Here is a 14355-nt window from a genome sequence, read left to right on the forward strand (position 1 = left end):
CTCTGGTATTTGGAGCTCTCCTGCGACCGCTGTGTGTTATGGGATTCGTCAAAGCGAAGCACGTTTTAATATATTCATCTTCCCAGCATGCATTGTAAGCAAGTTTAATTATGAGATAGTCAATTAAAAGTGAAAATAAATACAAAACACTAAAACTAAACAAACAAACTAACTAACGATGTCATAGGTCATACATGAGTCTATATATAAATGAAAACCAAAACTCTGCTCACCATAACCTTAAGGAAAACATAATAGCGAACCATATAATAAAATCACCTTTTGCCTGTAGTTGTGCTTGCTTCGGCAGCACATATACTAAAATTGGAACGATACAGAGAAGATTAGCATGGCCCCTGCGCAAGGATGACACGCAAATTCGTGAAGCGTTCCATATTTTTGACTTCTTTGGTTCTTCACGGCAGAGCAAATGTTCATAAAATCAAACAGACGTACATGACCCTGAGACAATTTAAATTATCAGTTACCCTACTTTTTTAAGCAATAAAATCTGTGTAATAAATAATTCAAGTTATTACCTAAATTCCTATAGGAAAGTCTGAATTAATTGGATTGCATTTTAGCATACTAGGGGACATCTAAATATTACATCATGTTTTACTTTTTATGTCTTAGGGCAGGCATGTCCAAAGTCCGGCCCGAGGGCCAATTGCGGCCCGCGTTCTGGACTGATAAGGCCCCACAGATAAGTTGCCCAAATATAGATCTGTTTTTTGATTTTAAAGGCAGAGTGATTTAACACCTCTTTAGATTTGGCATCCAAGTCACAAAATTAAAAGTATGCCGTTTCCAATAAACTTTGCATAAAATAGTTAATTTGCATTTAATTTTAATGGCTCAAAGAATGTCAGGCAAAATGGTCAGCCCTCGCACATGTTCACTTCATCAAATCTGGCACTCTTCGAAATTTTAGACATGCCTGTCTTAGGGGCTTTGTCTCTTTCATGGAGTGCTGACAAATACACGCTAGTATATTCACACTCACCCTAACACACAGACATGTGAGGGTTGGCAGCCAATGACCTGGGGGCAAGTCTAGTCAAGTGGCCCATTGCACCACCAAATCAGCCCACCATCCATGCCCATCTTTTTCTGATTTTCTAACACATATTGATGTGATGGGATTGGGAGTAAATCCTTACACTAAAAAGAAGTCATCATACACGGGACGCCTGAGGCCACAATTTAGTGCCACTAATCCTTTTAAATAAAATATGCAGATTGAAATAGAATACATAACACAAAACCTTTACTTTTCCTCTCAATGATTTCTGGGCCTAGAAAGTTTTGTCCTATGAAGTGACTACAAATTCAGGAGGGTGTTTTTTCTATAGAAAAATAAAAATTAAATTGTTCAATTTATTTCTACAGTGCCAGGAAACAGATGACCAAATACAAACACCAGGACAGGCTCTGCCACATTGGCACCCAAACTTACACACCAGGACAGGCTTTGTCACACCAACACAACACACCAGAACAGGCTCTGCCACACCGACACTCAAACACACACACACACACCAACACAGGCTTTACACACACACACACACCAACACAGGCTTTACCACACCAACACCACACACCAGGACAGGCTCTGACACACTGACACCCAAACACACATACACACACACCAGGACAGGCTTTACCACACCACACCCCAACACACACACACACACACCAGGACAGGCTTTGCCACACCAATACCACACACCAGGACAGGCTCTGCAACACTGGCACCCATACACATACACCAGGGCAGGTTCTGCCACACCAACACCAAAACACACATACCAGGACAAACACACCAGAACAGGCTCTGCCCCACTGAGAGCCAGACACACACACACACCACGACAGGCTCTGCCACACCGAGATCGAAACACACACACCAGAACAGGCTCAGCCACATAGACACCCAAACACACACACACCAGGACAGGTTCCGCCACACCGACAGCCTGACACACACACAAGAACAGGCTCTGCACCACCGACAACCAGACACACACACCAGGACAGGCTCTGCCACACCAATACTTAAGCACACACACACCAGGACAGGCTCTGCCACACCAACACCAAAATACACACCAGGACAGGCTCTGACACACCGACACCCGAACATACACACCAGGACAGACTCTGGGTGCTGGTCAGGTTCTACTGTGTGAGGAAACTCTCTTTTCCCCCTGCCCAGGGAAAAGAGGAGCCTGGGCGGGGAGCAATTGCCCCAGGCGGCACTTTTGAAGAGGCGGCACTTTCCCCCAAGCGGAGGAGAGAGAGGGGTGCCGAGTGGTTTTCAATTACCCGCTCGGCGCCCCTCTCTCCTCTACGAGCCCTCTAGCTCGGTTTCAGTGCCGGCTTGTAATGCTGAGCGCCGGAAAATGACATAATTTCCGGCGCTCAGCAGTAAAGTAGGGCACACTGTGGCAGAGCAGGAAGACTCGCCACAGAACTGCTGAAAGGTAAGTGCAAAGGGTGGGGGGAAAGGGTAGATAATAGGGAGGGAGGGAGAGGAAGGGTAGATAATGACCCCTGGCGTTGGCGGGGTGGGGGTGCGGCATTTTAAACTTCGCCCCAGGCTGCATTATGTCTTGGGCCGGCCCTGCTGGGTGGGAAAAGAGACTTTCCTTGCACATTGTGCAAGCTGCACAGTGGAAACCCACGTGCCTGTGTCTGGATTCCTTTTCAGGAATAAATCCTCAGATAAAAATATTTTTTTAAAGAGGAGTGGTGCCGCAAAAATATAGGGTTTGCAAATGTTCGGGAATTGGAAAATTTTTAAGAAAAGTGTTGCAGCAAATTCATTTAAAAATCTCATCAGGCTCTAAGCTGTCAGATAAGGCTTTTCAACAGACCTTGGATACTGACAGATATTTACTGACAAAAATATGTAGGGTGGCACAGTATTATGATGACTATAATCAACCAGTAAGGTCTCCAGATTGGGAATCAGCTAATTAATAAAGCATGGGAGGAGTTTATACATCCCGGGTAGCACTCTACATATGCTGCCCAGTAGCATGTGAAATGTATATGTGTTCTGAAAGGGTGGCCTACTTGGAGTGCTTAGATGAGATGTACAACTTTCAGCCCTCTAACACACTCCTAGCAGCTCGGTGAGCCAAAGGCAGCACTGAACCTTCCACTGAACACATCTGTTCTCCCCAAGTGTTTTTACCACAAAGGTTCACATAGCACTGAGCAGGGTTTTAAGCGATTTTAGGGAAACCATGCATCCAGCAGCCCTCATCTGCATGCACTTGCTTGCTAAAGTAGATGAGAATGTTGTAGTCGCATTGGCACCAACTCATCACTAGCTTGCCTACAGGTCCAGACTGGCCATTTGACACACTGGACAAATGTCTAGGGGGTACTGGCCAACATCCCTACACCTGATGTGCCACTCCAGCGTGCTGAAACATGCGGCCAGTGGCTGGTGCATTTTCACCTGTCAGACCCACTGACCTCATTAGGCAGCCACCAGCATTCCTGGGAATTCTACTGGTTTCACCAATTGTCCGGGTTTCTGGGTCACGGCAGATAATCTCCGAGTCATGGGAGCAGTGCTGAGGCATGCCCCACTTGTTGTCTACTTCATCAAGTTGACAAAGACCTCATTGTGAGGTCGAAACGTTGTTGTCCTTCTCCTTCAATAAACCTGCCTGAGTGGAACCCTTGAGTGCCTGGAGCCTTTTTCTATTTTGATTTACTGGGGAGCTGGCCCTTCCTGGCACAGCTAAGCACATAAATACTAGGCCAGACACTAAAGTGGTAGGCCTACACCACATCAATGTTTGGCTTAGTATATAGTGATTGGGGTTATGCTGCATTATTGTCAATGTTTGCCTCAATGTATAGTGATAGGTGTTATGTTGTACCACGGTCAATGTGTGCCTCTCTATATAGTGATAGGTGTTATGCTGTACCACCGTCAGTGTGTGCCTCAGTATATAGTGATAGATGTTCTGCTGTACCACCGTCAGTGTTTGCCTCAGTATATAATGATAGCAGTTATGCTGTACCACCGTCAATGTTTGCCTCAGTATATAGTGATAGCAGTTATGCTGTACTACTCAGGGCCGGCCTTTGGGGTGTGCGACCTGTGCGACCGCACAGGGCGCCACACTCCAGGGGGCGCCGCCGGGTCCTCCCCCGCCGCCGCCGCCGCGGGGTCCTCCTCCGCAGCCGCCACGGGGTCCTCCGCCGCTGCTGCCGCCGCGGGGTCCTCCGCCGCTGCTGCTGCTGCCACCGCCGCCCCCCCCCTCTGCACCTAAATGAAAACGTTGTTTTTTTTTTGTTGTTGGTTTTTTTAACTTTATTTAACAACCTCCATGTTAAATAAAGTTTTTTTTTTACTTTATTTAACATGGAGGATGCTAAATAAAGTTAAAAAAACCAACAACAAAAAAAACCAACAATGTTTTCATTTATGTCCCGGGCAGGGGCGCCGAGCGGTTGCTCGTGAAGTTCTCAGCAACCGCTCGACGCCCCTTACTCTCCGTGACTCCGTCGCGGTGCCGGTGCTCAACATGAAATGCCGGCAGGACTCCTCAAGGTAAGTTAGGATAAGGAGAAGTAGGGAGAGCGGGGGGATAGTTTGAAGGAAGAGGCAGAGGGGGGTAGTTTGAAGGGGCAGAGGGGGGGTAGTTTGAAGGGGCAGAGGGGGGGTAGTTTGAAGGGGCGGGGGGTAGTTTGAAGGGGCAGGGGGGGTAGTTTGAAGCCACAGGGGGGGTAGTTTGAAGGGGCAGAGGGGGGGTAGTGAGGGGGGCCGCCAGAGGAGTAGTTCGCACAGGGCGCCGGAACACCTAAGGCCGGCTCTGGTACTACTGTCAATGTTTGCCTCACTATATGATGTTAGCAGTTATGCTGTACCACCGTCAATGTCTGCATTAGTAAATAATTATAACAGTTATGCTGTACCCCTGTCAATGTTTGCCTAACGATAGAAGCTATGCAGTTTCAAAGTGTGTGTGGGGGTCCCACGTACAGGATCCGCCCCAGGTGCGCACAACAGTTTTTCCCAATTTTTTTTTATATCCTTTATGCAGCCTAGAGTCTCCGCTCGTGATCCGCTCATAATTTACTTATGCAGTGCACCTTTAAAAAAAACATTACAGTAAGTAATACTGTTGTGTAACTAATACTACATTATCACACTATAATGTAGTGTTATTAACCATGAGCGAGCTGTTCCAAAAATATAGAACAACAATTTAAATTGAACATTTGCAGAAGTATATTGTGCGCACAAAATTTTGGCTCTGGAAAAATTTTTGCACAAGAGAAATTTTTTGCACACACCACCTAAGAAAAATTTGAGGGAACATTGGTCACTAGTGGCTTCAGGACACACACATGCCAGGCAGCCATTTGGCCACCAATCATTGCCAAAATTAGCTATAGAAATAATTTCCTGAACTTTTTTCACGAATGCCTCTGTGTTTAGAATTTTTTGGCACAGGTTATGTGTTATGGCAGAGAAATCCAGTAAATGTTTTTTAGATTAAGGAAATACCTGACATGCACTTTCATTGTATATGGAGTAGAGAACATACTCTACATGTCTGACTGGGTACCTAACAGCCAGAATGTCTTCACAAAGCACTTTTGTTTTGGGTACGCCAATTGGTGGAGGGAAGCTTTTAAGGCTGGTGTGTCATATATAAAAAATACCAAAGGTACATACATTTCTAGTTTCCTATTTTTCCTTCTTGCTACATAATCCAGCACCCACCGATCTTTATACTTTTTTACCCTGTTCCATGCTATATGCACATAAGCGTTCTGGACCTCAGAGGTCTTTTCTTCAACATTTCTTCTACAGGAGAGACCTCTGATGTCCAAACACACACCTATCAATAACAATTATACAACTTATGCAGTTAAGTGTCCATTGTGCTTAAAGGGCTCTGTAAGAACAATACCAAGACTCTGCTACACCTTTAATTTTATTTCAAATATTTTAAATACACGATAGATACTTAACATAGACACAACTGTACAATCGATTGGACAAATTTTGACATCGTTTTAAAGATACAAAGCCTGGCTTCTTCAAAATATACATAATTAAAAATGTATTAGTTCAATCTGAATCCCATTATGAGAAATGTATTCCTGGTTTTCATCACATTAATAACAGATCTTCAATTTTATCTGCCATGGCAAGTGGGTCCAATACAAAGGCCCGACAAATGGAGATAATATTATATTGTGGAGCCTTGAATGATTTTTCTAGTGTGAATTTAACTCTATCTTATTTAATTATTGAATATCAATGCACTTTTTTCACCCTTTTCAATTGTTTTTTCTCTCTAATTAATGATATAATTCATTATGTTTGCTATGTTTTTTCGAAATGGTTTAAGACGTGGTAAGTGGTAACTAGGTACCAGATAATTTGAGAGTTCCTTTAGACATATATTCTGGTGTCCTTCAACGGCTTGGTGGTTTCATGGGAACGTGGCCATACCCAGGGGTTTTTGGCCAACCAAGTCAGGATTCTTGGAACAATTCTTAGAATCATGTTGATGCATCTTCAAAGAATTTCTTCTGAATCAATGTCATCGGGAAGGTTCATACAGGTTATCAGAGAAATATAGGGAAGAGCAACTCTGGACAGCTTCACCCTACTGAGTGTAGTTTCTCCTACTCTTTCACATAAGTTATATGCACCCGGCATTTAAAGTCAGTTGTGGAGAAGTTGTCATGTGTGTTCATATACGCGTTGACACTTGAGACTCCTGTTTTCTCTGGGTACTCTTTGTAAGAGGATTCACAGCCACCCCAAAGAACCATTTAAACAAGTGATATTCAAAGAACATGTTACATCTGAAGAAGACACAGAAACCAAGGTTGGAATAAAGCACTCAGTAGTGAGATGTTGCACGAGCAAGGGTACCACCAAGTCCTTCAATAAATCCAAAATAAAGAAGCAGAGGCTCAGCACGCTAACGGCTTGAGAAAGATCTGTGTGTCGAAACGTTGCCTGTGTGAAATAAACTCACCTTACCATTTGAGTGCTGAGCCTCTGCTTCTTGACATCTGAAGAAGAGAGCCATACCTTTCTGAAAATCTTTGTAGCTTTACATATTGCCCAATAAAGTATCGGCTTTGACGTAATACCCCACTCTCACCCTTGCAACTGTTGGGCTGAGAAAAAGCACATTATGAACAATCTCAATGCTCGCTTGACAGTCTTATCACACACACACATCAGCACTCACTAAATAAGACTGTGAACTAAAAACTAGATCTAGGCTTTCCTATGAATTGGAGATCCCAGCAGGCACAGACCCTCCCTAACACCCCTTAGGCCAACCTGTGTGACCTCTGGAGGCTTTATTACGTGAAGTCATGTCCTGGTACTCCAAGATTACACTAAGTACAAGGATGAGGAGGTAGGTTATGTGTCCCTCCTAAATATTTATAAGACCAGGGCAAAACTAAAGATATAGCTACATTTAAGCATAAATAATCCTTGAGGGCAACATATAATTATAAGTAAAAAAAACAGAAGGTGCCAGTGTATGACCTGATTTCATGAGAAATAAGAAAATCATGGGGACCAGCAAGCCATTTGGCTCAAAGTCCATTATTTGACACATTTATAAAAAGTTTTATTGTATAATTGAATTAGCGTACCTTTTAACTTTTCTCAGAACAGCTGCGCTCACAAACATTAATGAACCCTACCCCTCCTTGAGTACAGGTGACTTAATTCAGAAGTGTTGTATATGAGTGCCAAGCTAGATCCCAAGTGTCTATATAACTTATTATTCAAATTAATCAAACCTTGGTTAAGCCTCTACTACTTCATCTGGAAGGCTGTGCCATGTATCAACCACCCTCTCAGTAAAACTATTGTTGGGTTATGTTTTGGTATCAGCTTTCTAAAATGTTGCCCAAATTGTGATTTGTTATCTTAAGCATTTAATATTTCAGCCTACAAAGAGAAAAAGTCTTTAATATAAAAATGTCTGTACCTTTCTCAGAGTTTGTGTCTGCAACCATCTTGCTTCCAGAGTTATCCAGAGCAAACCGAAACACCAAAAATAGAAAACATACATATATCCCATAGTACATCACTGTGGAATATAATGATGCTATATATAAAATAATTATAATAATAAATATTATTATTATTATTATTAAAAATGAAATTCACCAGGCCCAACCCTGCTTAGCTTCTGAGATCAGACGAGATTGGGTGCATTCAGGATGGATGGTATGGCCGCAGTCATGAAAGCGTTTTGTTTTACTCCTCTTCTTCTGTTGCTGCTGCTTGTCACACAGAGAATTATAAGCCCTGGGACAGGACAAAGAAGGTGAGAAGGTTCAAATAAGATCTTAAAGGTAAATTGCCTATATGGTTAGGGCAGCCCTGGCATCTTGGGCAAAATAGTTCTCTGACTGCAGAAATGCAAAGCTCAGAGCAGGAGTAAGAAAACTTTGAGTCTCCAGCTTTTGTTGAACTACTTGCTCTACATTTAAGTTCTGCACTGTGTCTGGTATTATTCCTATCATTAACAGAGGAAATCCCTGCTTGAACACAGGTTACATATTTTGTAGCCAAGTAGGGATTCGATGAAAACCAGTTTTAGACAATGCAGTAAAACATTTACCAATTTTACATGTATATGTATATTTATGTAATAAAAAAGTGTAAATATTTTCATAGACTTAAGGGTCATTATTAAAGGACATAGTTATAACTTTGTTCTAAGAAAAGTTAGTTTGTCAGTAGTCACAGATGACGTAGGGCAAGCATACGTCTGCCAAGTGGTTTATTATATTGTTTTTTTTAACTAGGGGAGAAAATAATCTTGTAACAAAAAGTCTGAAGTATATGAACAACAGCGACCTAAGCCTAAGTATTATAAATACAATTTGAATAAATAAAATAAATCAACAGAGATAAAAAAAACCATGAAAACAATGATAATTTTGGGGAAAATGGTAAAGAACCCATATCTGTTTTTTTTTTTAGTTCAAATAAATTTGTATCAGAATATGTACGGTAAATGGAACCATAAGGACTAATTTGTTAAATTGATGATTGCAGTACCATCACCTCAACACTGGAGGGCAGCTCTCAAAGTACTGGCAGCAATGTGCTTGGACGTGTGCTTTTTGTTTGTCAATTAGGGTATTTATTTGAAGCGTACTCTTTTGTTCTCAATAAAGTGCCCAGCATCATAGTGTAAAATGTTTGTTTACCGGCACTGCTCACTGTGGCAAAAATAGCATGTTTTCTACCCTTTTGTTCTGCAGAAAATGGTACTTACTCACATCACAAGACATAAATCTGCCTTGTGAGTTTATTTGATACAGAGAACCCTTTCTAATAGCTTCTCGTGGGGTTAAGCAGATCCTAAACAAGCAGACACTACTGAAGTAGCAAGACAGAAAGGAAAGGAGTCATTTATCTAGACAGTAGTAAAAAAAAAAACATCACATTTTAGGAAAATATATATCTAAAATATATCTAAATAATATGTAAGCAGTCCCCTGAGAAATGAATCCATATGAAACTTTCATACACATGAATTTAACTTGCAAAAAAACTTACTTTAGGGAGAAGCTGCAGCAGAAGACACTGGGGGTCCCAATAGAACCCCGAGAGCACTCAGTGAGCTGAGCTGACTGATGGTAGTTGTAACAGGTGGCAGCAGATCTCCTGTATAACAAATACCTTGGGTGTCGAAAAGGGGCAAATCCATATGGTGAGATTCTGTATAATCCCCCAAGACAATAAAAAAAGAAATGTCTAACATGTATAGAAGTATGACCTTTTCATGCAGCCAGTGATTGTGTAAATACTGAAAAATGTGCCGGCAAATATGTTTTCACCAGTCCCAAGCTTTGATGCGATGCACTCGTCAAAGTGAGTATCCCTGAACGGCAGTTAGAAAATGTGGTCACCTTAGCTGGAATGCCCCTTTATTATTGCTAATAAACCCTAAATATGTATGGAGGAATTGATGTAATATCATTGCAGTGAAAAGTCAGGATCGATAGGGGAGTGAAAGAGATAAAAGAGGAGAACAAAACAAAACAAATTCATGTAACACTTAGGGAGATATAACATAGGTTCTTAATCTGAGATAGCATTATATATATAGAGAGAGAGAGAGAGTTGACTTTATTCAAGAACAGAACTTAAATTACATACAATGCAAATGGCGACACATCGCAAAAGACAAACAGCAGCTTAACAGAGTATATACAGCGCTAGCATTTGTGTACTGTCAATAATAAAAACCGGTACACCAGAAACAATTACACAAGTTACAAAGAAGAATAGTAACCATGGCGTACGGTAAAAACATTTACCAGTTCCATGTGCTCAAAAATAGTGGCATTGTTTGAAATTGTGCGGTCCCCTAGTATGGGGCCTTCCTCAATGACCATGCATGCCATGTCCTTGTGTCTGTTGGTCAGCCTGCTTGATGCCACAATTGGTCCAAACCATCTCTGCTGTGCATGTATATATATATATATATACCGTATTTGCCCGAATATAGGCCGCACTTAAAGTGGGGGTGCAGCCTATATTCAGGGTTTAGCGCAGGAATGCGCATTTTGTATTGCCCGACGCCCGGGACATGCAGTTCCGGGCACCGGACAGGCAGCATCCTACTCTCCGATATGCTCAGACAGCCTCCCCTGCGGGCACTTCCCACGGGGGAGTTCCAGCAAGGGAGATTGTTAAAGCACATTGCGCTGCGGTGATGCGCGTAAACAACCTCTGCTGCCGGCACGTCTGCTCGATGTGCTTTAACAATCTCCCTTGCCGGGAATTCCCATGGGGGAAGTGCCGGCACCGAAAGTTGTATACGTGCATTGCGTAGATGTCCCCCCCCCGGCCCCGCAAGACACCCGGGAGTCTGCACTGGTAAGTCTAGGGGGGGGGGCACATCTTTGGGGCAGAGTGGCAGCATATCTCGGGGGACACACAGAGTGGCAGCATATCTCGGAGGGGGGCAGAGTGGCAGCATATCTCAGGGGGTGGACAGAATGGCAGCATATCGCGGGGGCAGGACAGAGTGGCAGCATATCGCGTGGGGGAAGGAGTGGCAGCATATCGCAGGGAGGGGCAGAGTGGCAGCACTTAGAATTACATTTTTTCTTTAAAAAAGCACCTAACTTTTAGGGTGCGGCCTATACTCGGGTGCGGCCTATTATCGAGCCAGTGCGGTATATATATTTATACCTTTTTGTGTCACATTGCTGTCTTGCAGGTGTTCACAAAAGACTTCTGAAAACTAAGAAGAGGGCATACCAAAAGGATAATGGAAGCAACAGCTGCATTCTTTTCTAGAACTGTCAGTGACTAGCAGTAGGAGGCTGAAACCATGTGTAGGTCAGATTGACTTCAAGAACCGTGAACTAAACAAAGGTAAAGCCAGTGAAATAGAATGCAGTTAACTTCAGATAGATCATTAATTCCACACTGACTGTGATCTCAGGATCAGAGGCAATAAGAGAGAGACATTTCCTAGTCAGTCTAGGGAGAGATCGCCTAGATCTCTCACCAGAATGATTTCCCTGTCATCCTACGGAGAGATTATATTATTATTGGAAATAGAGTAAATTACAGAACTGTATGCCACAGTGCAATTACACATGTGGTCCAGAGTGAGATATTATAAACAGACAATATACTATAACGACATATTACAGAATGGGTGTCTACACCGAATCGTCTCTCTTTCTTAGGTTTTGTTCAGCAAGAAAATGCCTCAGAAAAGGGTGTGATTTAGTGAAATCTATAGTAGTGGGTATTTCAGTGCCTGCACACTAGCCCATTGATGTCAACTAAGCAAGGCAGAATCATGTGTCCTGACATCGTCTTTGATGAAGGCAAAAGGAACAGCTGCCCTGGGTCCAGATCAACCAGTTTGGGCCCTCCATTGGTCCAAGGAGTCCCCACAGAGGATGTGGGATGGATAAGCATTTGTTCTTTTTAAATTTATATCACTATAATGTAAGTTGCTCATTAACAAACAGTGATAATAAGTATTATGTTCATTTGTTTATAATTATCCATTTCCATCAACTATTTTTAAGAAAGTTCTGGATGCTTTTTAAATTTGAGCATAACATGAAAGACTAAAACTGTTAAAAGGACAGTCATATTAGGAAGTCCATCCAGGAATCAAGAAGGATTTTTTTCCCTGTTGTGGCATAATTGGTAATTGCCCCAAATAGGTTTTTTTTGCCTTCTTTTGGATCAACTTTAGAACTAGGTATGTGTGAAAGGTTAAAGTTGATGGACTGAAGTCTTTTTTCAACCTACTATACTAACTGTTCTTAAGATAGGTCCTCTGAATCCTGTTAGCGTAGGATTCCAAAAAACTAGGGCCACCCGTGCTTAGGTCCCTCAAGGGCGGTGTTAAGGCTGGAAAACATCTGTCACGAACCGGGTGAACAGGTCTGGTAGAAGCCCAGGTGCAGGGGGCTCTGTCTGTACTTGGGGTTGTTACAGACAGAATATGTAGATAAGATCTGTATTGCAGATGATGTTAAGAACAACACATATAGATGGTAAGTCTCTTAGCTGGAAGACAGGTAGCCGTTTGGATGGGGCGCACACGACAGGTACAAATCAGGACCAAATAGTAAGTCAGGGTCAGGGCCAGGGCCAACGGTCCACTAACTACAATGCAAAGGCCCTGACCGCAGGGCTGGGCAGGTTTAAATAGTCAGGCTTGATCAGGCAACAAGGTGCAGCTGTACGTGTTGATCACTCTGAGTGGTTCAGAGTGACAAGGGTGGCCACTAGTGGTGGAGAAACAACATGAGCAGCACAAGGTTGTGTGTATTCCAGGCTGCAAAGGGTGGAATGTTAAAACATCATGGAGATGAAGCCACTGGCTCATTCCCCTTCTTTTTGCAGTCTGTGCACCACCTGGTTTTGCAGAGTGCATTGATATGGCATCATAAATTCTTAATATTATTAATGCATATAAATGTTTTCTCCCCTCTAAACCTTTATTCTAGCTTAAAAAACATAATTTCAGATACCCCCCAGAGTCCGTCTCAGAACCTTTGTCTACTCAGCAACCAACAGTCCACGGGATAACCGTCGACCTTCGACCCACCCTGAGACAGGTCTTAGATGAACAAGAGCTAGACGTTTCAGCCATGGTCAATGATGAGCTTTCCTCTGTTAGTGGAGACTATTCAAAAAAAACAGGAAAGAGTAGAGACCACCACAAGCCATCTATCCAGAAGAGAACACGGGAGCTCAGAATCGATCTCCCCACTATAGCAAACAATCAAGAGGGACCTAAAGCCTCCCCTGTTGAATGTCGGAGGGTTAGTTTAGTATCAGTAAGAGATGATGGCATTCTTGCGTGTAAACATGAGCCTGAACCTCCTCATCCTAATCTAGTGTGCTTCCCCAAAGTTATCATAAATCAAAGACAAGTGAAAAAGGATCCTGAGGAGCAATGAACAGTAAAAGATGTAAGTACCACAAGCGCTTTTTGTCGTTGAGCAAGAACTAAATGTATCGGGTAGTTTGTCCACCTCAGTTCAGCTCTTTAATAGACTCAACAAAAAATGATTTCCACTGAAATGAATACATCACATGTAATTACGTGACAAATAACTTATACAGCATTACTGTGCTGTGAAGAGCACTGCTTAGGCCATGGAGCGCTGATCATTTTAGGAGGTGGCTATACAAAAGAGAAACGAGAGGAAGTTCTCGAAGGTTCTCCTCTGAATATGAAATTACTTATATTGTAAAGGAATGCTTTTTTGGATGTTTGTTACTACAATCCCTTATTTACAATGTGGATCTTTTGCTTCGCTGATGCTGGAAATAAATAGACATGGCTAGAGCCGCTCTCTCCTGCTACTGCTTTTTTTTCATGGAACATCAACATGTTCCATTGTTCTATTAGGAATGGAATGCTAGATTTGCCTGAACAGGATATTAGCAGATAAGCAATACTCCATTTTCATTTGTACCAGTATGTGTGTTTTTATTTTATATTATTTCTAAATTTGAACAGTTCTGTGCGATCTCCTGGCTAATTGGGTAAATGTTTCTCCCTTTGGCTGCTCAGACACTGCTTGTGAAGGAGATGCTTTTTCTTATTCATCCATTATCATCTAGCATGGAAGAATATGTTTAAGTCAGGATCCTGAACCTAGTGAGACTCCAGCTAAAAACTTAAAATCATTAATGTTATATAATGGAGGTTGCATAACCAAATGTAATGTATCTCTTCCTCTCTTGTCTCTTAGAGGAATACCAAGTGGCTGGGTGTGGAAAATCTACATCTTCCGCTCTGAGTTTATGAGTATGGTAAAAGA

General features: G+C 42.4%; 1 protein-coding gene and 1 non-coding gene across 2 annotated transcripts in view; one reads left to right on the forward strand and one right to left on the reverse strand.

Annotated features, from left to right (window-relative positions):
- POLR2E (RNA polymerase II, I and III subunit E) overlaps nt 1–14355 on the reverse strand; it is a 151689-nt gene that overhangs the window by 74257 nt on the left and 63077 nt on the right. The gene's annotated exons all lie outside the window — the stretch shown is intronic.
- Nucleotides 295–401, forward strand: LOC128468796 (U6 spliceosomal RNA). Its single transcript, XR_008345901.1, has one exon. It is a non-coding gene; the product is annotated as a U6 spliceosomal RNA (small nuclear RNA).

Source organism: Spea bombifrons, chromosome 1 (genome assembly GCF_027358695.1).
Source record: "Spea bombifrons isolate aSpeBom1 chromosome 1, aSpeBom1.2.pri, whole genome shotgun sequence".
NCBI lineage: Eukaryota > Metazoa > Chordata > Amphibia > Anura > Pelobatidae > Spea > Spea bombifrons.